Genomic DNA, 26,399 nt, shown 5'->3' with positions numbered 1-26,399 from the left:
CCGCGGTGAGCTGGCCTGCTAGGCGCATCTGCACAGCATCCGCCAGGCTGGCGGGGGCCTACTCCAGGAGGCTGGCGGGGGCCTACTCCAGGAGGCCGGCGGGGGCAGGGGCTGGGGCCTTCTCCCAGGCAGAGTCCATGGTGGCCATGGCCGCCGCCATGGGGCTGGGGACATAGTTGACGGGCGGGACACGTGCTGCGTGGCTCGGGGAGCCATGCCAGCTGGCAGGGAAGCCCCCCCACAGCGATACCCAAGCCCTCGTGGGCGAAGGGTGAAGGGCGCGGAGGCAGGGCCCTTGTCCGGCACCGGCCCATGCATGTCGCTGCCCAGGAGGGCGGCCGGGGCGCCGGTTGGGGCGGGGGGCTGCTCCCTGCTCTCCAGGCTGGGAAGCGCTGGCGGTGGTCTTTGACTGGGACACCTCTTCTGTCTGCACCAAGGCTTCATGGGTCTTCCGCGGCGGGGCCCTCCTCGGGCGAGGCGACCCAGAGCAACAAGGCCGAGGCGGGCAGGGTGCTGCGCAGGATGTGCGCGACGTCCTGGTCCCAGATGCGCCGCCACGTCCTGCCTGGCGCTACCACCCTGGGCAGTGGCCGCACCTAGCCATCGCTCCCGCGGCACTGGGGTCCTGCGCTGGGGGGGCTCCTGGGGCCCCGCCATTGGGCCTGCGGACCAAGCTGAGGTGGGGCAGGTAGGAGCAGCGCTTGACCACCTCCGGCCGCACGGGGGCGCGCACGGGCAGGCGCGAAGGGCTTTTGGAGCTGGTGCGCCAGGGCGCGCGCGGGCGTGGGCCGGGGCCGGGACCGGACCCTGGCCGGGTCGCCTGCTGCCCGGGGGCCGCCCTCAGCTCGCCGCAGCGCGAAGAGCAGAGTAAGACGGCGGGGAGCGCGGGCCGGCCGCGGCGGGGCGACGCGTCCTGGGAGGTGGAGGCGGAGTCGGACAGCAGCTCCGTGCGCCAGCGACGCAGCAAGCCGGGCGACTCCTTGATGACGGTCAGTTGGCGCCGGAAGCCCGAGCGGTCCGAGGACTCGCTGCCGCTGGAGCGGGCGGAGGCCACACGCACCAGGCCCAGTCGGCCCCCACGCGCCCCCGCTGCCCCCTCGCGGTCTCTGGGGCTCGGCTCTGGGGCGGGTCTGTCCGGCGGCGGCGGCCCGCGCCTGGCCGGCCTCTTTATGAACTGGCGACTTCTGGGTCTTGTGGTGCTTGGCCAGCAGGGCCCGCTCTGGCGTCTTGGGCACGCGGGGGGCTGCCGGGCCGGGCAGAGACCCTGCAGCTGGGGTGGCGGGGGGCGACTTCCTGGGCAGAGGCTGAGAGGCGGGCGAGGTCTGGGAAGAGCTTGAAGAAGGGGTCTTGGCCAGAGGAGCAGGGTGGGTGGCGCTCCTGGGGTGATGGCTCAGCGCCGCCAGCTCCGAGATCTTGCCCTGCCGGTGCAGGCTCGAGAGCGCTGCTGCCCGGGCGCTGGCGCCTTGCCTGCGGCTGCTGGCTGTGCCGGGCTGGGGGGCTCCGCCGCCTTCCTCAGTGTGGCCCGGGGCCAGGGACAGCTTTGGGCTGGGGCCGGGTGGCCGGGCTGGGCACGTAGATCACTGTCCGCCCCTGGAGAATGGCCGGCACCCCCGCCGCTACCTACTGAGTGTGCGGCTTCTCCGGGCCGCCAGGGACCCGGGGGCTCGAGCGCTCTTGGCTGAGGCCAGGCTCCGTTTCTCCGGCCGCCGGGCACTGCCCGCCCCGGCCCCGGCCCCGAGCTGACGCCCGCTCCTGCGCTTGGATAGCTGCAGGGAGGGGCCCGTGGACAGAGCAGACCCCAGGGACAGGAGCGAGTGGGACTCGGAGGAGGCCTCGCGGGGGCCGCTGTGGCCGCCTGGTGCAGCCACGTGACGATGGAGTTGGCGCCACTCGACGCTGTCCAGGTCGGAGCCCGGTCTGAGCCGGCCGCCTCCTCGCCGCAGTCCCGGGGCGCTTCTGCCGGCCACTCATCCTGCCCGACAGCCCGGGGCCTTGCGGCGCGGGGGACCAGAGGCCGGGGGCCGGCGCCTGGGCATGACTGAGCCAATGCAGCAGCGCGGGAGCGCCTCCTCCAAGCGCGGGCTGGGGGAGCTGTCACACCGGCTCCCTGGCGGGGGGCCTGGGGGACCGTGGGCTCCGGGCCTCCCAGGTGGCTGGCCGGCGGCTCACAGAGCTCGGGCTCGCTGAGGGAGCTGCCCGAGGAGCTCAGAGAATAGCAAGGTGGGGTCTCATCGGCGATCAGACGGGGCTGGGCCAGGGGGCGGCTGGGCCGGAGCAGCCGCCTTGGCTGGGGCCAGGGCCTCCTTCCCGCCCCGCTCAGGGCCCGCGGGATGGCGGACGGTCGCCGCCAGGCAGCCCGTTTGAGGAGGGCGCCTCATCATAGCCATAGAAGCAGTACATGGCCTCCTCGGTGGGCGTCGTGAGGCACAGGGACTACCTCCCCCTTTCCCCCCCGACCCCGGGCCGAGTGGGCACTTGGGGGCCGGCCCGGCTCCTGCCTGTGCCCCGGGTCTGCTCTGGGCTCCTGCCAGCGCCCCCGGGCCTTGACCTGGCTGGCGGGGGCCGCGAGATAGCTATGGTGAATGAGACTGATCTTACAAATTCTTTCTCAGCTATGACATTGTTTGTGTATATAAAAGCTTTTGAAATTTGTGTGTTGATTTTATATTCTGTAACTTTGCAAATTTCTCTTATGAATTCCAATAATCTCTTAGTGGATTCTTTTGGTTCCCCTATGTATCAGATCATATAATCTACAAACAAGGATCATTTGATGTCTTCCTTTTCCAATTTTACACCTTTTCTTTCTTTTTGTCTAATGGCTCTTGCTGAAACTTCCAGAATTGTATTGAATAGCAGTGATGAAAGAGGGCATCCTTGTCTGGTTCTGAATCTCAGTGAAAATACTTCCAGCTTTTTACCCAAAAGTATCATGGTGACTGTTGGTTTGTCATATATTATCTTGATTGTGTTGAGAAATGCTCCCTCTATACACAGTTTGCTTAAAATTTTATCATGAAAGGATTTTTTTTTTTTTTTGACAGGCAGAGTGGACAGTGAGAGAGAGACAGAGAGAAAGGTCTTCCTTTTGCCATTGGTTCACCCTCCAATGGCCGCCGCGGCCGGCGCGCTGCGGCCGGCGCACCGTGCTGATCTGATGGCAGGAGCCAGGAGCCAGGAGCCAGGTGCTTTTCCTGGTCTCCCATGGGGTGCAGGGCCCAAGCACCTGGGCCATCCTCCACTGCACTCCCTGGCCACAGCAGAGAGCTGGCCTGGAAGAGGGGCAACCGGGACAGAATCCGGCACCCCGACCGGGACTAGAACCCGGTGTGCCGGCGCCGCTAGGCGGAGGATTAGCCTAGTGAGCTGCGGCGCCGGCCTCATGAAAGGATTTTGTGTTTCATCAAATGCTTTCTCTGCATCTATTGAGATAATCATACATATGGTCTTCATTCTTCAATTAGCTAATATGATGTATCACATTTATTAATTTGCACATATTAAACAATCCCTGCATATGATGGATAAATCACACTTGGTCTGGGTGAGTGATCTTTCTGACGTGGTGATGGATTCTATTGGATAGTAATTTGTTGAGGATGTATGCATCTATGCCCATCAGAGATATTGGTCTACAGTTCATTTTCTTTGTATCTTTTTCTGATTTTATAATTAAGATCATGCTAACTGCTTAACAGGAGTTTGGGAGGAATCCAGTTTTTTCAGTTGGTTTAAATAGTTAACATGAATTGGAATTAGTTTATTTATTTATATGAGAGGCCAAGTTACAGAGAGAGGGAGATACAGAGACAGTATTCCATCCACTGGTTCATTCCCCAAATCCAATCCAGCTGATGCTAATGCACCCAGGAAAGCATCAGAGGATGACACAAGTGTTTGAGACCCTTCACTTATACGGGAGACCATGATGAAACCCTTAGCTCCTGGCTTCTGGCTGGCCCAGTCTCGTCCCAGATACTGCAGCCATTTGGGGGTGAACCAGAGAATGTAAGATCTCTCTCTCTCTCTCTCTCTCTCTCTCTCTCTCTCTGGCTCCATCTCTAAAATAAATAGGGGGAAGTGCTTGATGCAGTGGGCTCTGCCACCATCTGCAGTGCCCACATCCCACATGGGTGCCTGTTTAAGTCCCATCCAGCTCCCTGGCGATGTACCTGGGAAAGTAGGGGAGAATGGTCTGAGTCCTTGAGCCCCTACCTCCATGTGGGAGACCTGAAAGAAACTCCTGGTTCCTGGCTTCAGCCTGGCCCACACTCAGCTGTTATAGCCATTTGGGGAGTGAACTAGTGCAGAGAAGACCTTTGTGTTTCTCCCTCCCTCTCTCCCCCCTTCCCTCCCTCCACCCCCCCCCGTAACTCTGACTTACAAATAGATATTTTTGAAAGGTCACAAATGATTTTCACAATTTTTGATGTTGCTTTTCCTTTGTTTGTTACCAATATATTTTATTTGAAAAGCAGAGTGAGAGAGAGATTGACAGATCTTCCAATTTCCGGTTTATTGCCCCAAATGACCACAATGGCTTTGGTTGGCCCAGGCTGAATCCAGGAGCCTGGAACCCAATCTGAGTCTCCCATTGGGGTGGTAGGAGCCCAAGTACTTAGGCCATCCTCTGCTGCTGGAAGCATTAGAATTAACATTAGCAGGGAGCTGGATTAGGAGTGAGGCTTTAGGCACCCAAACCAGCTCCAATAGAGGATGCCAGCATCACAGGTGGTAGCTTAACCAGCAGTGCCACAATGCCTATGCTTGATGTTGCGTATTCTTAACTGGAATCACTTTGTATCATTTTCTGTATGGACCTCCATAATTTTTCTATGTTTCTGTTTTAGTGAATAGAAAAATACATTGTATTAATTCACAAATTATTATTTTAAAGTCTTAAAAACCAGTTTTTATATTGTCCATTATAATCATTATTATAATCCTTAAAATGAACTTCAGAGACAAATCTAACCTTTACAAACAATATTTTGCAGTTATTTACATTTGAAGCATCCTGTTAGTAAAACTTCCCATTATCCTATGATTAACAGTTTTCTCAGAATACAAATTCATTATCCTATCATGTTTAGAGCTTTTGCCTTATAAGCCACTTTCCCTAATTGTTTATATTATTAAGGAGTATTCATGCATCCTACTCTTTTTGCCATTTATTTTAAAATGAGAAGTATGGAGAGCAGTTACTGAAAAGGTTGTGAATGGGAGAGAGGTGGCTTGTGCTTGGAGATTTAAGCCACGGAAATGGCCTCATGAATAACTGACAGCCTTACTGTATTAATTGACTTAAAATGTGTTCCAAAATCTGTATATATGAAATACATGAAGCTTGCATACCTTAAATATAATTAAAAAAAAGATTTTGGGTCTTGTGTGTGGCTCACTTGGTTAATCCTCCACCTGTGGTGCCGGCATCCCATATGGGTGCTGGGTTCTAGTCCCGGTTGTTTCTCTTCCAGTCCAGCTCTCTGTTGTGGCCCTGGAGGGTAGTGGAGGATGGCCCAAGTGCTTGGGCCCTGCACCCGCATGGAAGACCAGGAGGAAGCACCTGGCTCCTGGCTTTGAATAGGTGTAGCTCTGGCTGTAGTGGCCATTTGGGGGGTGAACTAGTGGAAGGAAGACCTTTTCTCTCTCGCTCACTGTCTTTTTCAAATAAATAAATAAATAAAATTAAACAAAACCCACAGATTTTTCCAGAAGAATTAAAATTATATAGCCTAGGTTCTTGCTTCAGCAATAGGGATCTTTTAAATTGAAAGTAGTTTAATAAAAATTACACGTAAATTACCAGAATGTGGCCTTGTACCTAAATACCATTATTATTAGGGTGGCTTTCAGGGCACTGACATTTTAAGAAATATGACACCCATTTCTCTAATAATATGCTATGAATGTTTGGATCTGGATAATCTGAAAGATAAATATTTTTCTATTGTAGAATTTCATAGGTAGAAGATCATTGAATGATCCAGATGTAAAATTAAAATAATCTGGAGCTGGTGTTGTGTTCTACTGGCTTAAGCCACTGCAGCAATGCAGGCATTGCATATCTAAGTGCCCGATTGAATCCTAGATTCTCTGCTTCCATTACAACTCCCTATCAATGTGTCTGGGATGGTAGCAGATGGTCCATGTGGTTGGGCTTCTGCCAGCCATGTGGGAATTCTGGGTGGAGTTGCACATTCCTGGTTTTGACCTGGAGCAGTGCTGGCCATTGTGGCCATTTGGGTGGTCAACTAGCAGATGGGAGATACATCTTTCTGTCTTCTCTGTCTCCTCTCTCTCTTTCAATAAATAAAAAAATTAATTCTAATCCTTAAGAACTTTGTGTCCTTGATACCATGTTAAAGACATGGCTTTTAGCTTACAGAAAAAATTAATAACATTTGTAAATGCCTTTGTCAAGTGGAAGTTTTAAGAAGATTCTCATTAGGCACATCTGTGTAAGAGGAGTTTTATGGTTTCACATTTTTCTCTGTACTTTCAGGACTAGAACCCGGGGTGCTGGTGCCACAGGTGGAGGATTAGCCTATTGAGCCGCAGCGCCGGCCATCAGCATGTGTTCTGGTCCATTGCTTCAGCTTGCTTCTGTGTTGTCACTGTTACTGAATTATCTTCTCTGTGTACAACCTTTGTATCCTCTCAAATTTGTTTTAAGTATTTATTTATTTATTGGTAATTTTCTCTGTTAATAATATGTCTTTTTGTTTTATTCTGATCAACCTAACTAGATAGGACAGATATTAATTATCTTTATTAGTTTCCACACAGGGTTTGTTACATTGATTTTTTCCTACTTTTTTCAAATTCTATTGACTTTTTTCACATCTCACAATGAAATTGGCTATGCACTGGCTCATGTGTGGATGTGGGACAGACAGGCATGTTTGCATGGGTTGTGTGGCTGAGCGGCACTGGTGCAGATTCTTCATGGGGATGCCATGCTCGCTGACAAACTGTGTGCTGCACGGTGCAGTGCTGAGGGGCATCCTTGCCTGTGTCTGAGGTGAATTCTCAGCAGCCAGGGGATGACCCTGGGGCAGAGGCCTCAAAGCCAGCACTGTACAGGTCGTAAGGAGTAGCTGTGTGGGCATCTCAAGCGGTTCATTCTCCTGCCATAGGACAAGTGATGCATAGGCTCAAGGGCACCCCCAATTTCCTGTCTCCGTTTTATACTCTGCAGCGCACAAGCCCATGAGACACGACCACTAGGGGGCACCTTCACCCACAGGCGCGGGAGCCACCCAGGGCCAGGCTGCAGTCCCCGCAGGGCTGATCTTGTTGTCTGTGCTGGGGGCGCTACTTGCAGGACCACATCCTTGAATTTATCATTGAGACTGCAGTTTATTTGGACGGCTCTGGAGAGCTATCATAGCCCTGGTAGTTTATAAACCACAGAAATGGGCTCACAGCGGATGCGGAAGTGGGTTCTCAGATGATGGGCCTGGCAAGTTGGGGTGCATCAGGGGTCTGGTGTCTGACATTCCCAGAATCTTCAAGTGGATAAATGAAAAGACGCACAATGGATCTGTTTTGTGAGGTTGCTGAACACACCTGGCCACCTCACAGCCTCACCCCGTGATAACCCCCATTCCCTCTTGACCACCGTAAGCATTTAGTGCTCTGATCAGACCACAGCAGATGTTCATCTTCGTGTTCTACCTGTTGTTTGGGGTTTAATTTGCTCTTATTCTAGTTTCCTTAGGTGGGAATCAAGGTAAGTGATTTGAGACAATTCTTATATGAGGGGGCTTCAAAAATTTCAGAGAAAATTCAATTCTCTCTTCAGTGTGTTTTTTTAAAGATTTATTTACTTATGTGAAAGAGTTACATAGAGAGAGAAGGAGAGGCAGAGAGAGAGAGAGAGAGAGAGAGAGAGGTCTTCTATTCACTGGTTCACTCCCCAATTGGCTGCAACAGCCAGAGCTGTGCCGATCAGAATCAAGAAGCCAGGAGCTTCTTTGGAGTCTCCCACATTGGTGCAGGGACCCAAGCACCTGGGCACAGCAGAGAGCTGGATCAGAAGTGGAGCAGCTGGGACTCAAACTGACACCCATATGGGATGCTGGCACTGCAGGCTGCGGCTTTACCCGCTATGCCACAGCACCAGCCCCAAGGTGTGTTTTTATAACAAACTTCTGAAAATACCTTACAGACATTACACAGATGCTCTAATGTTGTATTTTCATTCAGCATTTATACCTTCTAATGTCTTCATTAAGTCTTGGACTCAGTTTTACAGAAATGTGTCCTGTGTTGCTACGAACTTCAGGGTTTTCCTGATACTTGAGTGTGACAGTTCTTTTGGATTTGGTTTGTAGTCATAGAATATAATTTGTATACTATCATTTTGATAGTATCCTGTAATTAATATTTGTTTTATGGCCTACATCTATTTTGGTAAATTGAGAGTGATGGTTTCACCTGCGTATTCTTGGAGATTTTCTTCTGACTCATTCTGTTATTTGCTGAATAAAATGTACTGGGATAACAGATGATACTTGCAATTTTTTTTCTTTTTAAATACTCTATCTTATTTTACAAGATGCATTTTGAAACTCTATTTGATGTAAAAATTTTAGGATTATTGCATTGTCTTGATTAATTGAACTGCTTGTAAATATGAAATGACATTTTTATTCCTCATGGTAGTTTTGGTTATTAAATACACCTTGCAAAAGCTCATATTCCTCAGTTTTGATTTGTCAAATGTTAGTGTGGCAAATATTTTCCATTTTAAATGAATTTGTGTTTTTACATTTAATGAATATATCTGATAGAGACTATATAATTCATCTTATTTTCTCTGTACTGTCTAATCATTTGACTTTTTATTGAGATTTTAGACCACTTCCTTTTAAAATGATTGTTTATGTAATTCAACTTATCTGTCATAATATTGCTTTCTTTTAATTCCATATTTTGTTACACCATTCTGCTTTATTTTAGATTATTATTTTATTTATTTTTATTTATGTGAAAGACAATTACAGAGTCAGGTAGGTACAGAGAGAGGGCTTCCACCTGCTGGTTCACTCCCCAAATGCTCACAACAGCCAGAACTCAGCTGATCTGAGACCAGGAGCCAGGAACTTCTTCTGGGTCTCCCACACAGGTGCAAGAGCCCAAGCACTTGGGCCATCTTCTACTGATTTCCCAGGCCATCAGCAGGGAGCTGGATCAGAAGTAAGCAGCTGGGACTTGAACTGATGACCAAATGGGATGCCAGTGCTGCAGGTTAGGGCTTTCACCCCCTGAGCCACACTGCCAACCCCAATTACTATTTTATTATTGAGTTATATTTCTATTTTAGGAGGAATTATTAATTAAAATCTTTTATTTTGATACCTTAGTAGCTGCTTTACCAATATTAACAAATTTCAACTTATAGTATTCTACCTGGAAGTAACACCATAGCACATTATATATAATAAAAATACAATATTTTCTCCTTGTCCTGTTACACCCTTCCTGCCAGTGTAAGATTATAATTCATTAAATTTATAAAAAAAATTGCTGTTTTCCTTCAGATATTTCCCTCTCCATTTTGGGGGCTTGTATTAATCACTTGAAGTTTTATCATAGATCAGCACTGTCTCCAAGATGAACACATTTTTTATGATGTGTAATTTATGTTAATTTCCATCTAGTGTAGTGACAATCACTGGCACTGTGATTTATATATTTGCAACTGTAGGTTATTAAAAATGTATATATTTACAACTGTAGGTTATTAAAAAATTTTTCATGCTTCCACTTACCTGTTTCCAGACTGATTTTTGATGCAGTTCAGTTCCTTATAAACAGGTTCATCTTTTCCAGTCTTGTCTTATTTGTTATGTGGATCATAACCATGCTTAGCCCATGAGTAATCTCCTACTCCTAAGGCAAAAACATTTATTATTGCTCTCTTCACTGTTCTCTGACGATGGAGTTTTCAGTCTGGCTGGTAGGAATGGATGATTAAGTGCAGCACTACATGGGCACCAGGCACAATTTCCTGTAATGTCCCACCCACAGTATTTGGGTGTTTTCTGATGGGCGTGCACTGTAAATGACTTGGTTTAGAATTCAAAGATGGCCCTCCACAGTTCCTGGTTCTTCCTCATTCCTGCCTTTTCCTCCCCCGTATTCTTCCCTGTGATATGGGACTGCCTTTGTGTTCCCAGATGCTCAGCTTCATCACATCTGCTCAGGGAGTCAGGGAGACACTGCCTCAGCTCCTTCCGCTGTGGTCTAGAATCTCTCTCTAGAAGGAGCTGTGGAGTGTGTGAGGCCTACTTCACTTCTTTTCTGGCTTTCAGGTATTGTCTTTGTTTCTTGAGGCCCATTATTATGGACAATGTGTATAATGCAGTTTTTTTTATTGTTTCATGTAGGAAGATAAACAGCCCTTACTTTATCTTGGTCACAAGCAAACTGCATTTGAGCTTCAGCACTGTTACAGATTGGCTAGGATACTCCCTTTTCTTAACTGCTTTGTGCCTATCCTTTATTTTTCAGTCTACTTATCCTACCTTTAGGAAAATCTTCCCTGGGTCTGGTGTAGATTGAATTCTCTAATTCAATTCTAATTCATTCTCTAATTCTTTTTTTTTTCTTTTGTCAGGCAGAGTTAGATAGTGAGAGAGAGAGACAGAGAGAAAGGTCTTCCTTTCCGTTGGTTCACCCCCCACATGGCAGCTATGGCCGGTGCGCTGCGCTAATCTGAAGCCAGAAGCCAGGTGCTTCCTCCTGGTCTCCCATGCGGATGCAGGGCCCAAGCACTTGGGCCATCCTCCACTGCCTTCCCAGGCCACAGCAGAGAGCTGGACTGGAAGAGGAGCAACTGGGACTAGAACCCAGTCTGCCGGCACTGTAGGTGGAAGATTAGACAAGTGAGCTGTGGAGCTGGCCTAATTCTCTAATTCTAATTGTAATTCTTTCTCTCATTAAACTCTGTTATCGTGATAAACTACCTAAATTTAGAATTGTAATTTTACTTTCATTTCTTCTCCACTAGACTCTAACCTGAATAATAACAGTAATTTTGTCTATCCTCAGAGCCTACAATATCTTACATAGCGTGGATTCTCAATATATATTTGTATTCTTAATAAATAGTGTATAGCTAATGGGAAAGTTACCATATATTTATATAAAAGTATTCATTCATTTTTCTCTTATCTTCATACTGAGCAATATCACCTGGAAATGTAGAATGCGTAAAGCAGCATGAGACAATTCTGGAAAAGTGTATGTGAATATTTTAATAAAACTTAGAGAATTTTCATTGATTTCATGATGTCACAATGAAACCTACAAGCAGGATGATTTGAGGTTCTCTGCTAGATAGGCTAAGTGAAGGATAAAATTGATATTCTCAAGTAAAAGAATATCTAAACAAAATAATAGTATGCACGTTACCATATAAGTTATACACTGATTACCGGAAGTAGCATAAAGCAATATGTTAAAGAGCAAAAATATGGTGACCAGCACCGCCACTCACTTGGCTAATCCTCCGCCTGTGGTGCCGGCACCACAGGTTCTAGTGCCGGTTGGGGCGCTGGATTCTGTCCCGGTTGCTCCTCTTCCACTCCAGCTCTCTGCTGTGGCCTGGGAAGGCAGTGGAGGATGGCCCAAGTTCTTGGGCCTGCACCCGCATGGGAGTCCAGGAGGAAGCACCTGGCTTCTGCCTCAGATCGGCGCATTTCGTGGCCATAGCGGCCATTTGGTGGGTGAACCAATGGAAAAGGAAGACCTTTCTCTTTGTCTCTCTCTCTCTCTCTCTCTAACTCTGCCTGTCAGAAATAAAAAAAGAGCAACAATATGGTGGAAGATATGAGGTAATTTGGTGAACTTAAAGGTCTAACAGTCACTTTAAATTTGAGAAAATAATAAATTTAGGAAAATCAAGGAACATTTATGTCATTTACTATTAAAATCACTAATGAAATACATGAGCATCTAAATCTATGTTTATAAAATATCAGTAACCATAGAGTTACTTACAGTCCTCTAGACCACCAGAAAAGTCAAAACCTATATCAACTCAAAAGACAGATTTAGCATAGGGCTGGTACTGTGGTGCAGTGGGTTAACACCCTGGCCTGAAGCGCCGGCCCCCCATATGGGCACCAGTTCAAGATCCAGCCTGCAGCACTGGCATCCCATATGGCCGCCGGTTCAAGTTCCAGCTGCTCTATTTCTGATCCAGCTCTCTGCTATGGCCTGGGAAAGCAGTAGAAGATGGCCCAAGTCCTTGGGCCCCTGCACCCACATGAGAGACTGGGAAGAAGCTCCTGGTTCCTGGCTTTGGATTGGTGCAGTTCTGGCTGTAGCAGCCATCTAGGGAATGAACCAGTGATGGAAGACCTCTCTCTCTCTCTCTCTCTCTCTCTCTCCCTCCCTCCCTCCCTCCCTCCCCCCTCCCCCTTTCTTTCTCTCTCTCTCTCTCTCTCTCTCTCTCTGCCTCTCAACCTTCTGTGTAACTCTGACTTTCAAATAAATAAATAAATCTTTAAAAAAAAAGATAGGTTTACTATATTGGTAAAAGGCAGTTCTCATGGGGGGTACATATGGAAGCAACCAAGAAACCTTAGCAAAATTTTTGGTTTGTTCATTCCACAATGAAAGATGGACTAAGTTTGTAAGTGCTAGGATTGCATTAAAATGGATAATTAAAAACTTAATGAAGATAATTCAAGGAAGGACAATCCATTTATCTGAAACATCATGAATGATTATATATCCAAGTGGTAGCAGTAAATTCAGAGATGAACAAATGCACAAAAGATATACAGTGCTCAAAAATGATATTTCATTTCTATAAATAGACTTTATTATTGATAGGGACAATAATACTATGAAAAGCAGATATAAAAACCAGAACTTGGTAAAAATATTATTTTACAATTACAAAAAAGAAAAGGGCATATGTATTTTTTAAGATTTATTTTATTTATTTGAAAGAGTTAACAGAGAGAGGTAGATCCAGAGAGAGAGAGAGGGAGGTCTTCCATCCACTGGTTCACTTCCCAAATGACCGCCACATCCAGAGCTGTGCTAACCTGAAGCCAGGCACTTCATCCAGGTCTCCCACATGAGTGCAAGGGCCCAGAGATATAGGCCATCTTGTACTGCTTTCCCAGGCAATAGCAGAGAGCTGCATCAGAAGTGGAGCAGCTGGAACTTGAACCAGCACCCAAATGGGATGACAGTGCTGCAGACTGGTGCTTTAACCCATTGCCCCATAGTGCTGGCCTCCATATGTATTTAAAATAAAGATCATGGCAATAATTAGGACATTTTTCAAGGAAAAGTATTTATATCTAGAGATACTCTTTATTTTTCAAAATTTAGTTATTTATTTTGAAGGAGTTACAGAGGGAGAAGGAGAGAGAGAGAATTTATATCTGCTATTTACTCCCCAGATGGACATAATGGCCAGCACTGGCCCCAAGCAAAGCCAGGAGTTTCTTCCAAGTCTCTCACAAGGGTGGCAGGGCCCAGAAAGCTGGGCCATCATCTGCTGCTTTCCCAGGCCAATTGCAGGAAGCTGTATCAGGAGTGGAGCACTTGGGTGATGAACTGGTGCCCATGTGGGATGTCAGTGCTGCAGTTTGCAGCTTTACTTGCTATGCCAAAACACTAGCTCCTAGAGATACTCTTTAAAATGTAATAATGGAAGGCACTGTTATGTAGAACTGAGGAATAGAGAAAACATATATAGCCAGTAATGAGAACATTGTTCCATTAGACTATGCTGGTTCTGAGCAATGTGTGTAATTCAGTGGCTTGGAGAGAGTTAGTGTCAGTGGTCTCACAATTAAAATGTGAGCAAGATGTCCTGAGGTGCACAGTGGGAGGAGTGGCTGACAGAATATATATGATGTACACATCTGTTGGAAATAAATTCAAAGATAAACCTAAAAATACAAAAGGGTTGCAGTTGTTAATATATATTGTTTATTGTAAGTAAAAACTCAATTTATAGGTGGAAGACAACCAATTATGATGACCACTTGGTGAAAAACTTCACTACATTTGCATCAGTATTCAAGGGAAAACAGAAGTGAATGAAACATAAAGTGAAATTTTGCAGAATATCCAATGAATCTTGAAGGAAGCATACTTGTAAGCAGCACTACATCACCGAGTTCGAAACAATAGGATAATCTGTGGGTTATCAGAACTAAAGAAATATTTAAAAATATATGACCTGGAATGTGAAAATTATAATACTGGACAAGATTTTAAAAGCTGTGTACATAAAATTGTTAACAAATAGAAATTTTCATTTCGTTGATATCATATTGTTGTAATTGGCTGTCCCTAGGATATTGATGATTCATACAAGTGATAGCAATCAGCTGACACCACGGGGTGGGGTCAGGACGGGGAGGAGGAGGAGGGTGCAGAGGCTTGGGTGGGTGGGTTTGCGCCCCAGCAGGACGGGTAGGGGTGAGCCAGTGAGTTTCCTGCCCAGGCACCAGGGAGAAAGCCAAAAAGAAAAAACAAACAAACAAAAAAAACTGTGGGATTTATTTAACGTGATCTTGACAAAGGCCTTCTGCCTCTTCTTAGCCAAGACCCTCCGCTCTTTGGCCAGCCCTTCCTCCCCGCAAGGGCTGAGCTCCATGCTGTCACCCCGGTGACTGTGTCCAGGCGACTGAGCTGTGCGGAGCAGAATCCGACTGCAGCTCCAGCTACCGCACACTGTGGCAGTGCCTGGCGGGCCGCGACCACAACCCCGGGCTGGCCCACAAGGAGTGCCAGGCGGCCCTGGAGGTGCTGCAGGAGAGCCCACTGTGAGACGGCCGCTGCAAGTGGGGCATGAAGGAGCTGCAGTGCCTGCAGATCTACTGGAGCCTCCACCCGGGGCTGACCGAGGGGGAGGAGTTTTAGGAGGCCTCTCCCTGCCAGCCGGTCACCTCCCACCTCTCCGACGTCTTCAGGCTTGCCTCCTCTTCTCAGGGACAGGGGCAGAGCCGGCGGTAAGCGCCAAGAGCAACCAGGCCAGCAACCTGAACGGCAACTGCAAGAAGCTGCGCTCCTCCTACATCTCCATCCTCAACCCAGGAGCTCGCCCTCGGAGTGCTGCAGCCGTCACCAGTGCCACAAGGCCCTGCGCCAGGTCTTCACATGCCCAGCGAGTACACCTACCACATGCTCCTCTGCTCCTGCTGAGACCAGGCATGCACTGAGTGCCGCCGCCAGACCATGCTGCCCAGCTGCTCTTACGAGGACAAGGAGCGCCTACCTGCCTGGACCTGCATGCCCTGAGCTGCACTGACCACCTGTGCCAGTCCAGGCTGGCCAACTTCCACACCAGTTGTCGAGCCTCCTACTGGCCACTCAACTGCTGCCCAGGGGACAGTTACCAAGCGTGTCTGGGCTCCTATACAGGCATGGTCGGCTAAAACATGATACCCTACTACATGGACTCCAGCCCCACTGGTGTGGTGCAGCTGCCACAGCAAGGGAACGTGGAGGAGGACTGTGAGAGGTTCCTGAGGGACTTCACCGAGAACCTGTGCCTCCAGGGTGTCATCCAGGCCTTTGGCAACGGCACAGATGTGAGCGTGTCCCTGAAGGACCCCCGTTCCTGGCCACGTAGGCCCCTCAGGTGGAGAAGACGCTCTCTCTGCTGGATGACTTAAGTGACAGCACTGGCCTGGGCATGAGCGCCATGACCACCTGCCCTTCTGTCCAGGAGCAGGGGCTGAAGGCCAACAGCTCCAGAGTTGAGCCTGGGCTTCAGGGAGCTGATGACAGACATCATCCCAGGAAGCAGAAAGGTGATCAAACCCAACTCAGGCCTCAGCCGAGCCAGGCTGTCAGCTGCCTTGACCGCACTCCCCTTCCTCATGCTCACCTGGGCCTTGTAGGCCCCACCCCGGGGAACTGTGTCCTCAAGGCTTCTGGAAGCACCGCCAAGAACTCCCGCCTGACACAGCAGACATACACAGACACACACGAGACAACCACACACACCTTGCAAACAAAACAAAACAAGACAAAAGCGAGTCTTCTCCCACCTTGTCTCTGAGCCTGTCTCCTCCCAGGTTTCTTCTCTGGAGAAGTTTTTCTAAGCCAGACAGACAAGCAGGGGGGCAGCCTCCATCCTCGGCTGGAGTTTTCTTCTCTGGACCCCTTTGAAGCAAGAGACCAAGACCCCTGCTGCCAAGGGGACGTGTGACTGTGCCTGCTGCAGGCTGAGGCAGGACAGCCCATGCTGGACACCTGCCAGGGGCTGGCAGGGGGCAGCGGGCACTGGGAACCTGTGGATCCCATCTGCCCCTCCTCTTAGCTGCAGGAGTGTTGACTGCTTCTGTGCCCTCAGCAGGCCGGTGGGCCAGAGTCTGGCATGGGTGGGGGACCCCTGCAGAAGGGGTGATGTACCCTGAGCTCCCTGGGAGGCATGGATGGCAGAGAGCCCAGCCAGCCCAGCCCACCTGGGGCACCAGCTCCAGGGTGGAGGTGGGGGCTTCTGCCTCTTTGGTGGCGAGAGTTTCAGGGTCATAGAGAAATGAGGCCTTGTTGGCACTGGATGGGTGGGTGTTGTCTTGCTGGAGAGGGGCAGCAGGATCCAGTGGTGGGTGCATGTCTCCAGCAATTGTCTGCATGCCCCCCTCCATCTCTGAGACCTAAGTCAGCTGTACATACGGTCTTTGCAAATGTGTGTATATGCACATCACATCCGTGCGTCCTGTGGTTCCCTGTTCTTTCCTTTTTTTAAGAAATGGACCTATCGAAATAATGCCCCTTCCACTTCTCCCCCCCCCCCCAGATGAGCGAAAAGGTGTTATTCTAAAGTTTATTTTTTAAATAACATTGTCTACAATGGGAACAGACAGCCCCTGGCCCCTCCCCTCCCTCTGTGTGCCTGGCTGCTGTCAGCCCAGCTGGGGCTGGGGCTAGGGCCCCTGGTCTGCATTCATGGTTAATTAAGCAAAAAGCACCAATAAAAAAGAATACAGCTGTTACAATTATATGCTAATTACTGTAAGTAGTATAGGAGCAATGGTAGAGTAAGAGACAATAAAAGCAATTTGTTACACAATCTTCTGTTACAATTAAATAATAATTAGATAATTACAAAAAGGCTAAAAAAGTTAAATCAAGTAAACATCAGGGCAGTTACCAGGATAATATCTGTGGTATTGTCTTGTGTTGACTGATGCTTTCAAAAATTTCAGTACCAGTGATAAATTCGGAGTTCCCTAAAACCACAAAATAGTTTAAAAATGTGTGATTCTCATAGCATGAACAAATACTTTGGTGATAAACCTTTCAGAGATACTGTGTACATGAAGGATTCCAAGACAACTTAGACATTTTTCAGAGGGCTAATAATCTTACAGTGAGAAAGCCCACAAAGCTGTTTATGGGCTCTTGATGCTAGATCAAGATACACTAAGAAAATGAAATTATAGAAATTATATGTAGGTAATATCTTTGAATTCAAAGACAAAAATGGATGGGTGTAATTTTTATAATAAAATGATGTTGTGATAACCATGAGTGAATAAAGTATTTTGGCAGAAACAATGAATGCCTAGAAATATAATCAAAATCATATAAAAAATTGCAGGAACTAAAATCCAGAACAGATCTTGCCCTTTCCAGAGTGATCTTAAAGGGACAACATGAGCACTAGTAAATTTCAATATCAATAGGAAAGTAATCCCATAAAAAATCCGTAAAGGGTGAAAAGCATCCTTGAAGCAAAGAGTACTCTGGCCCTAGATGTCTCTGAGAAGTTTTGAAGATAGAAATTGCTTGTTCCAGAATTTGGAGTGAATTGACAGCACAATGAAAAGCTAACAAACATGGTCACATGCTCAGGGTGATAGCACTGGTATGCACTATGATTTGATGATATAATTGGGAAATATCAGAAACTCAAATACAGGGCCAGCGCCACAGCTCACTCACTAGGCTAATCCTCCACCTGCAGCACCGGTACCCCGCATTCTAGTCCTGGTTGGGGTGCCGGATTCTGCCCTGGTTGTTCCTCTTCCAGTCCAACTTTCTGCTGTGGCCGGGGAGTACAGTGGAGGATGGCCCAAGTCCTTGGGCCCTGCACCCACATGGGAGAGGAGGAAGCACCTGGCTCCTGGCTTCGGATCGGGGCAGCGCGACAGCCGTAGCAGCCACTTGGGGGGTGAACCAATGAATAAAGAAGACCTTTCTCTCCGTCTCTGTCTCTCACTGTCTAACTCTGCCTGTAAAAAATTTAAAAAATAAAAAATAAACTCAAATACAAAGTAAAGCTTAAAAACTTTTTTGCTTATTAGAATATAAATTACATTGAGGTTACTGAGGGTAGAACTGTTATTTTTTAGGGGTAATAATACAGTGATAAACACATAAAAGAGAATTTGTTAAAAAATAGTTCATTGAGTTATCTTTAAAGTGGAAAATAAGGGGGAAAAGTGAATGGAAATAAAGCAAAGATCTTGGAAATTACCAGGAGCATCATAGAGAACAATATTCATATTTACAGCTATGCTTTGAACATTCAACATGGCAGTTAAATTGATAATCCTCTAGAATTTCAGCCAAACTAAAATAATATACCCCCTGGGGACTAAGAAATACTGAATGGGTCAAGATGACTCTAAGAATCTGGGGACACGAAATAGTTGCAAAGACACTTTAGATTATTTCCATCAAGTCCATGTCACAAAGAGAAAGCCCCCCAAGAGGGCCTGGGATGAATAATAGCATGACTGATTCACAATCAGATACTAATGATAAAAATAGTTCACAGAAGTGCATTAAAAATGATAAATAAAATAATACATATTTAATAATATACAGGTTAAATAATAGTGTGATCAGCAGATATGAAGATATTTGTTAAGAGTCTCATAAATTATTTTACTCCCAGAAAATGTTTAAAATCATAGATTTTTGAAAATTTAAGTTTTTGTGAAATTTATGAAGCCACAATAAAAGTTTACCATGATTATCTATAGTTCTATGTACTAGGATTGACTTATACTACACATCATTGATGTATACATATTATAGAAATAAAAGTGACCTTTCTACTATTTACTTGTTAAACCTTATGGTAGTGGTGCATTATACTTGTAATTATACAGTAAATTGAAAGTATTTTATTGCAAAAGTTAAAGAAAAAAAGGAAAAGAGAGAATTAAGGGAGGGAGGGTGAAGCATGGTGGTCTTCTTAGAACCGTAACTATGAAATACATTAAATCTATTTTTAAGGACTTATTTATTCGAAAGTCAGAGTTACACAGAGAGAGAGAGAGAGTGAGTGAGGTCTCCCATCTGATGGTTCACTCCCCAGTTGGCCACAACTGCCAGAGCTGTGCCGATCTGAAGCCAGGAGCTAGGAGCTTCCTCTGGATCTCCCATGTGGATGCAGGGGCCCAAGGACTTGGGCCATCTTCTACTGCTTTTCCAGGCCATAGCAGAGAGCCGGATCGAAAGTGGAGCAGCCGGGTCTCAAACCAGCGCCCATATGGGATGCCAGCGCTGCAGGCCAGGAAGTTAGCCTGCTGCACCACAGCATCAGCCCCTTAAATCTGTTTTCTTATATTAATAAAACATAAAAAAATCAAAAAAGGAATATGCATGTGAGTATATAACCTATATTCTGATGATGGGAAATAGCAGTAAGCAACAAAGTAGGAGCAATAATAGCAAGACAAACACAAGAGAATTGGGCGAAGCAATATGTATTAGATATACACAAAACTTGAGAAATAACAGAAAAAAAGTCAACAATAAGCAAAAAAAATACCATGTCAGTTACCAATAAAAAGAAAACCTCTTAAATTAAAGATACTGTCATCTTAGCTCTACTTTGAAGATATCAATAGGGGCTGGCTCTGTGGCACCAGTGGGTTAAAGCCCCAGCCTGCAGTGCTAGCATACCATATGGGCACTGATTAAAGTCCTGGCTGCTCCACTTTCAATCCAGCTCCCTGCTAATGAACCTGAGAAAGCAGCAGATGATGGCCCAAGTCTTTGGGCCCCTGAAAACCCACATGGGAGACCTAGAAGAGGCTCCTGGCTCAGCTCTGGCCATTGTGACCATTTGAGGAGTGACTAGGATATAAGACTCCTCTCTCTGTCTCTAACTCTCCTTGTAACTCTGTCTTTCAAATAAATAAAACAAAATTAAAAACAATCACTAATAAAAAGTTTATTTACGCTCATATAAGCCACCAGAAAAAAGTCAAAAGTTTTATCACCACGAAAGGTACAATGATAATATGTGCCCATATATATATATATATATATGTGTATACACACACATACACACACACACTTGTGGAGAATCATTACCCTTGACTAAGATGTCTCTGAGGCACTGTGAATCTGAAGGTTTCCAGGACAGCTTATAGAATGTTGGAGCTGATGATGACCTCACAATGAAAATTTATGTCATGTTCACAGGGCTGGAACTGGTCTAGATTAGAATATTTTGGAAAAAAAAAAGTGAGCTCAATGATTTTGAAGACCAAACAAAATCCTACATTTCTACACTGAAATTGTATTTCAGTTTACATGAATGTCCATAAGGCTAAAATGCAATCTCCTGCTAATCAGAGAGATGAAATCAGCCATAGATTGTGCTCAGATACTATGAACATAATATTTGATTGGACACCTTCCTAATTTATAGAACTGATGGCCTAAAACTGATAAAGAAAACTAGGATAGCCTGAAGCCTCTATGGAAAGACTGACATAAATTAGTTTATTGACAATTTACTCAGGTAGTAGTAACAAATTCAAATATAATATGAAAAATAGACAAATGTGTAATTTCAACACACATTGTATTTTGATAATTGTGTTTATCAATGAAAATTTCAGTAGAAGCAGAAATAGGATCACAAAGAGATGTAATGGATATAGATAAATAGTTTTTAAACACCTTTAAAAATACAGAAAATTTGCAGTCTCTTAAGTCATGGAAATGCTAAGCAGTTTAATTATATTTTAAAAATTTTATTAGTATAAAGGGATCTTTCATGTATTTCATAGCTACAAATCTGGTGATAACCATATTTCCCTTCCCCCTCCCTCCATCCATTCACTTCCTTCTTTTTATTCTTTAATTTTTTCAAAGACAAAACTTAATTCCACTCTTTAATCGCAGGTTTAATTCACTACTGACTTTGCTATTCAACAAGTAAAAAGTGAAAGACTAAAGTTCCACAGGAGTATAAAAAGGGATAAAAACAATAATTATGTACTTAATTGTACTTAATTGTACTTAATTATTGTTTTTATCCCTTTTTTATACTCCTGTGGAACTGTAGTCTTCTCTGCCCTCTGCCTCCCACCCTATGGGGGGATGCGGCAGCTGGAGTGCCTGAGACCAGAGGTGACAAGGGGGGAGCACTTCTTCCTGGTTATGAGGAGCATGGCGGCACGGGGGGATTCTGAAAACCCTTGTTGAAGGAGACACTGTGCGAGGCTGACTTACCACTCCACAACAATCGAAAGTCCATTGTTATTTTAACATCATAAAAATGTGTCATGCACAACTCGGTGTGTGTTCATAACGTGATTGTGTTTAGAAATGCAGAGGCCTGGAAAATAAACCAGTGAAGAAATATCCTCCTTAAGAAATATCCTCCTTCCTTGGGGCCGGTGCTGTGGCACAGTTAAAGCCCCAGCCTGCAGTGCTGGTATCCCATATGGGTGCTGGTTCGAGTCCCGGCTGCTCAACTTCTGATCCAGCTCTCTGGATGGCCTGGGAAAACAGAAGAAGATGCCCCAAGTCCTTAGTCCCCTGCATCTGACATGGAACAAGCTCCTGGCTCCTGGCTTCAGATTGGCTCAGCTCTGGCCATTTGGGGAGTGAAGCAACAGAATGGAAGACCTCTTTCTCTGGCTCTCCCTCTCTCTGTAACTCTTTCAGATAAATAAATCTTTAAAAAAAATCCTCCTTCCAACACACAAATAGGTGTTAAACCAAAAGTGGCTTTAGGTTATTCCCCCACACAGCCAGCTCCCCACCACCATTGGCACCCTAAAATCTGGCCTCTGCACCACCATCACCCTCATCCCTGCCCACACAGAGGCTGCCCCTGTTGATCACTAACTTTCCCCTCAATCCCTCAACATTTATTTCCCTAATGGAAACTTCCAGGATAGGAAGGAGGTGGCTGGGGAGAGGTGGGGGGGTGCTGTGGAGTAGAGGGAGGAAGAAAACTGGCAAGGTGAGGGCAGGGTCTGGGATGAGCATCACAATGTTCATGGCCCAGAGAAGGACCAAGACAAAGATGGGGAGTGTGTGGGGGTGGGTGGGGGAAGCAGCAGCAGTGGGAGGGGTTAAGGCGCCTCCATCCCACATCCTAGTGTCTGGGTTTGCATCCCAGCCCTGGCTCCTGGTTCCAGCTTCCTATTCATCTGCACCCTGGGAGGCAGCAGTGATGGCTCAGGTCACTGGGTTCCTGTTATTCACGTGGCAGACCTGAACTGAGTCCCTTCTCCCAGCTCCTGGTTCAGTCCAACCATGGCTGTTTTGGGCATCAGAGAGTGAACCCTCCCTCTCTGACTGGCACTCAAATAAACAAACAGAAATTTAGACAAACATTACACACACACACACACACACATACATACACACACACACACACACATAAAGGTAGGGGGAGCCCGAGGTTTTGTGTTCTTCACACAAAACCGGAAAGAAAAAAAAAAAAGTGTGAGCATGGTTTAAAAAATAATTTTAAGAAATAGGAAGGCATCCAGGTTGGGAGGGAGGCCTGGACCCTGAGGCCTGGCAGGGACCATAGATGTTGCATGGAGCAGTTCTGTGTTGAGGGTGGAATCCCACGCTGGCGCCCCAACACGTGGAACCCCGCAATTGGGGGAGGCCCTCTGATTCCTTCGTGAGTTTCTGTGTCAGGTTGGAGCCTGCAGAGGGAAGGCTGTGAATCAGGCCCTGGCCCTGCCTGTGTGTGCAGCACTGCCCCAGCAGAGGGCACGCAGGCAGCCTGGGCCGCAGAGGGCTCACAGGAGAGAGGCGGGGCCAGAGGGTGGGCTCCTGGTGGCTCAAAGACAGCTTCCTGGGTCCTCATCTAGGGAGCACCCATAGCTAGGACACCACCACCTGGAGCTCCAGACCTGACCCCGGTGGGGATCTGGCCCTTCCCAGGCTGTGAGCCAGCGGTCCCAGGCCAGGTGCCCCATGGCTGTCCTGTCGGGTGTGGCTGCCCCTCCCAGGCTGAGCACCCTCTTCCTCCCTGGGGACCCCCAACTCCTCCTGCTCACAGTCTCCAAGCTCCATAGACCCCAGGCTCCAGGGGTCCCCACTGCGTACCTGACACTTTGGGTCGGAAACATAGACCCCAACCAGGCTGCAGGGCTCCCCTTGCCCTAGAGGCTTCTCTGGGCCACAGCACCGTGGGGCCCCTCCCCCACCAAGGCCTGATTCACAGGGAGGTGACCTCAAGTGCTGAGGGGACCTTTGGGCAGCCCTGGGTTCAGCCTGGTCAGGCCCCGCTGCCTCTCCCCCTTTCTAGCCAGAAGAGGACTGAAGCTTCCAGGGTCTCAGGCAGCCAGCAGGGAAGGAGGGGGGTTCTGCAGCTCCCAGCCCCCTAGCCAGGGCACAGGCAGGACCCCTCCCTGAAACAAGAGTCCATGCCTGGAGCAGGGCCCAGAGACACAACAGTCAGCAAGCCTGTGCCCCACCACTGCCCCCTCGTGGATCCTCTGGTCCCTTAGGAGCCCTCACTCACCAGCTGTTCCCCCTAAAGTTCCCTAGGGGCAGGGTTGGGGGAGGGGCAGGCAGCTGTGGAAGGCAGAGACTTGTTAAAGCTGCCCCAGCCTCTCCACTTGCCTCCCCAGCTGCCTTCTGGAATCTGCTCCTGTCCCTGTCCCAGGGCTGTCACGCCCAGGAGTGCACTTGTAAACAGTGACTCCTGCACCCACATCCAGCTTTGTAGCCAGGAGCAGCCCTGGGCTTGTGGGCAGGGGTGCAAAGGCTCCCAGGGCTGCTCCAGCCTGGGAGCAGCCCAGCCACTCAATCCCTGGCCCAGGGCATCCCAGCAGCCCTAAGCATTCCAGCTGTCTCCTCCCCCACATGGAGGGAGGGCAAGGACAATCTCCTTCCTTCCAACAGGCCCTGGGAGACATCATCTGAGAGAGGCTGATCTTGGGGAAGGGGTCAGCTGCACACTCCTGCAACTTCCTCTTTGTGGGCACTCCAGGAACCTGGGTTACTGTGATGTGGGTTTTTCCAAACCCGCAAAGACCTGTCTCTGCCCTTCCAGGCTGTGGCTGTCCCCAAAGCCTTCCAGGTTCCATGTCCCTCGTGTCCTCTCCCTGAGCCCTCTAGTTCCCTGTCTGCAGCATGATCCAACTACAAACATAGCAGCTGCTGGGGTGGGGAGAGGGGAAGGGCTCTGATACAATGGGTTTATTTATAGGGCCCTACACTAGGGGCTCTGCAGCCCAGCTGCCCAGCCAGCCCATCTTAGCCCGGCCTAGGGGACTGAGGCCCCAGCATCTAAGTCCAAACTCTGCCATCTGTCATGACTGCTGTGACTTCCAGCCCATTGCTCAGTCCCTTCAGGCTCTGACCAAGGGTAAGGTTGGTCTAGACGGAACCATGGTTCCAGAAGTGTGACCCAAATGATCAGCCTTGGTACTCGCATTCTCTCACCAATGCACAAAGGCCATGTTTTGTGAAAACACAATTAACTGAACTCAGAAGTAAATGTCAGAATCCAGCCACCTTCTGCTAAGTCAGATAGGAGAGATTTTCAAAAACAAAGAGCAGTGGGGCTGGCGCTGTGGAGCAGTGGACTAAAGCCCCAGCCTGCAGTGCCAGCATCCCATGTGGGCACCAGCTCTCCACTGTGAATCCAGTTCCCTGCTAATGTACCAGGGAAAGCAGTAGAAGATGGCCCAAATCCTTGGGTCCCTGCACCCATGCAGGAGACTTGGAGGAAGCTCCTGGCTCCTGGCTCCAGATCAGATTGGCTCAGCTCTAGCTGTTTCAGCCATCTGGGGAGTGAACCAGCAGATGGAAGACCTCTCTCGGCCTATAACTCATTCAAATAACTAAAATAAATCCTAAAAACAACAACAATAAAATGAAGAGTAGTGATGGTCTTCTCACTTTTTCAATTTGTTTTTGGAAAATATGTGTATATATTTATATACAATCTATATTATAGGTATTTATTTGAAAGAAGAAAAACAAAAACACAGAAAGACAAAGATCTCCTACCTACTGGTTCACTCTCCAAATGCCTGCAACAGTCAGGGCTGGGCCAAGCTGAAGTCAGGAGCCAGGACCTCTAGCCAGGTCTCCCACATGGCTGGCAGAGACCCAAGACTGGAATCTGCTGCCTTCCCAGGTGCACATTAGCAGGAAGCTAAAATTGGGAGTGGAGCCAGGGCTCAAACCCAAGCACTCTGATTTGAGACACAGGCATTCCAAATAGCATCTTCACTGCTATGCCAAACACCTATCCAGGAAAATATATACGCTTTTCATAAAATGTGTTGAAGTGTAACGAGCCTTTTGATTGTTACTTTTAAATGAATTTACTAGATGTTTAAAACTCTTCAGTTCCAGCATAGCTCCCTAAGTCCAGGAGAGGTAAACAAAGTTAGAAAATTGCTTTTCTAGAACAGGGCTGTCCATGGAACTTTCTGTGATGATGAAGTGTGTGGTCTGTGGCCGATATGGCAGCCAGGAGCTACCTGTGGTTACTGAGCACCTGGAATGTGGCTAAGGGAGGAACTGAGTGCCGAGTTTAGCTCTGGAAAGCCACATACAGCTGTCTTCTCTGTACTGGACTGAACACTGCTTCTCGCTCTCTTCTGTGCCAGAAGAAAGCTTCCCATGCCCACCCCGGTCCCACCTGGCTCCCATGGCTCTCTGTGACAGCAGCTCTCTTGCACCCTTCTCCACTGTCCTCAAACTTCTCAGAGCCCTTTCTCTTCCCCCAGAGGCATATTGTCAGTTGAGGGGAACCCCAGAAGCCTCCTGCCACCATCCCCACCCAACCATGGGCCCTCTCTCTGACTCATCTCCAACGACTGCAGGGGGCTGCCCTTGCCCCAGCCAAGGTCAGATCCCCTGCCCCAGACCTCCCTTCTCCAAAGGGTTCCACTCCGTGAAGGGGTCTCTGCCATTGGCCGTAACTTCTCAGGCATCTCTCACCTTGAAAACAATCATCCCAGGTCCAGCACTGGCATATCGAGTAAAGCTGCCACCTGCAGTGCCAGCACCCTATATGGGTACTGGTCCGAGCCCCAGCAGTTCCACTTCAGATCCAGCTCTCTGCTGTAGCCTGAGAAAGCAATAGAGGATGGCCCAAGTCCTTGGGCCCCTGTACCTACCTGGGAGACCCAGAGGAAGCTCCTGGCTCCTGGCTTCGAATC

At 47.7% G+C, this 26,399-nt stretch overlaps 2 long non-coding RNA genes and 2 pseudogenes across 2 annotated transcripts in view; 2 read left to right on the top strand and 2 right to left on the bottom strand.

The window, feature by feature from the left end:
- LOC149121355 (uncharacterized) overlaps window positions 1-9,480 on the top strand; it is a 47,200-nt gene extending 37,720 nt beyond the window's left edge. Inside the window, exon 3 of the long non-coding RNA XR_016224116.1 lies at window positions 6,506-9,480. This is a non-coding gene — a long non-coding RNA (uncharacterized LOC149121355). The remainder of the gene's footprint in view (window positions 1-6,505) is intronic.
- Window positions 83-2,739, bottom strand: LOC149121356 (adenomatous polyposis coli protein 2 pseudogene; annotated as a pseudogene).
- A 4,407-nt stretch (window positions 9,481-13,887) lies between the features above and the next one.
- Window positions 13,888-18,325, top strand: LOC149121354 (GDNF family receptor alpha-2 pseudogene; annotated as a pseudogene).
- A 1,619-nt stretch (window positions 18,326-19,944) lies between these two features.
- LOC127488651 (uncharacterized) overlaps window positions 19,945-26,399 on the bottom strand; it is a 50,497-nt gene continuing 44,042 nt past the window's right edge. The window contains exons 2-3 of the long non-coding RNA XR_016224117.1: window positions 21,478-21,747; window positions 19,945-20,452 (exon numbers count right to left, since the gene is read on the bottom strand). This is a non-coding gene — a long non-coding RNA (uncharacterized LOC127488651). The remainder of the gene's footprint in view (window positions 20,453-21,477; window positions 21,748-26,399) is intronic.

The sequence above is a fragment of the Oryctolagus cuniculus genome, chromosome 17 (assembly GCF_051225735.1).
Source record: "Oryctolagus cuniculus isolate XC-2025 breed Fujian yellow rabbit chromosome 17, ASM5122573v1, whole genome shotgun sequence".
Taxonomy (NCBI): Eukaryota; Metazoa; Chordata; class Mammalia; order Lagomorpha; family Leporidae; genus Oryctolagus; species Oryctolagus cuniculus.
Note: the sequence above shows the minus strand (reverse complement) of the source record. Positions and strands in the feature narration are given on the sequence as shown.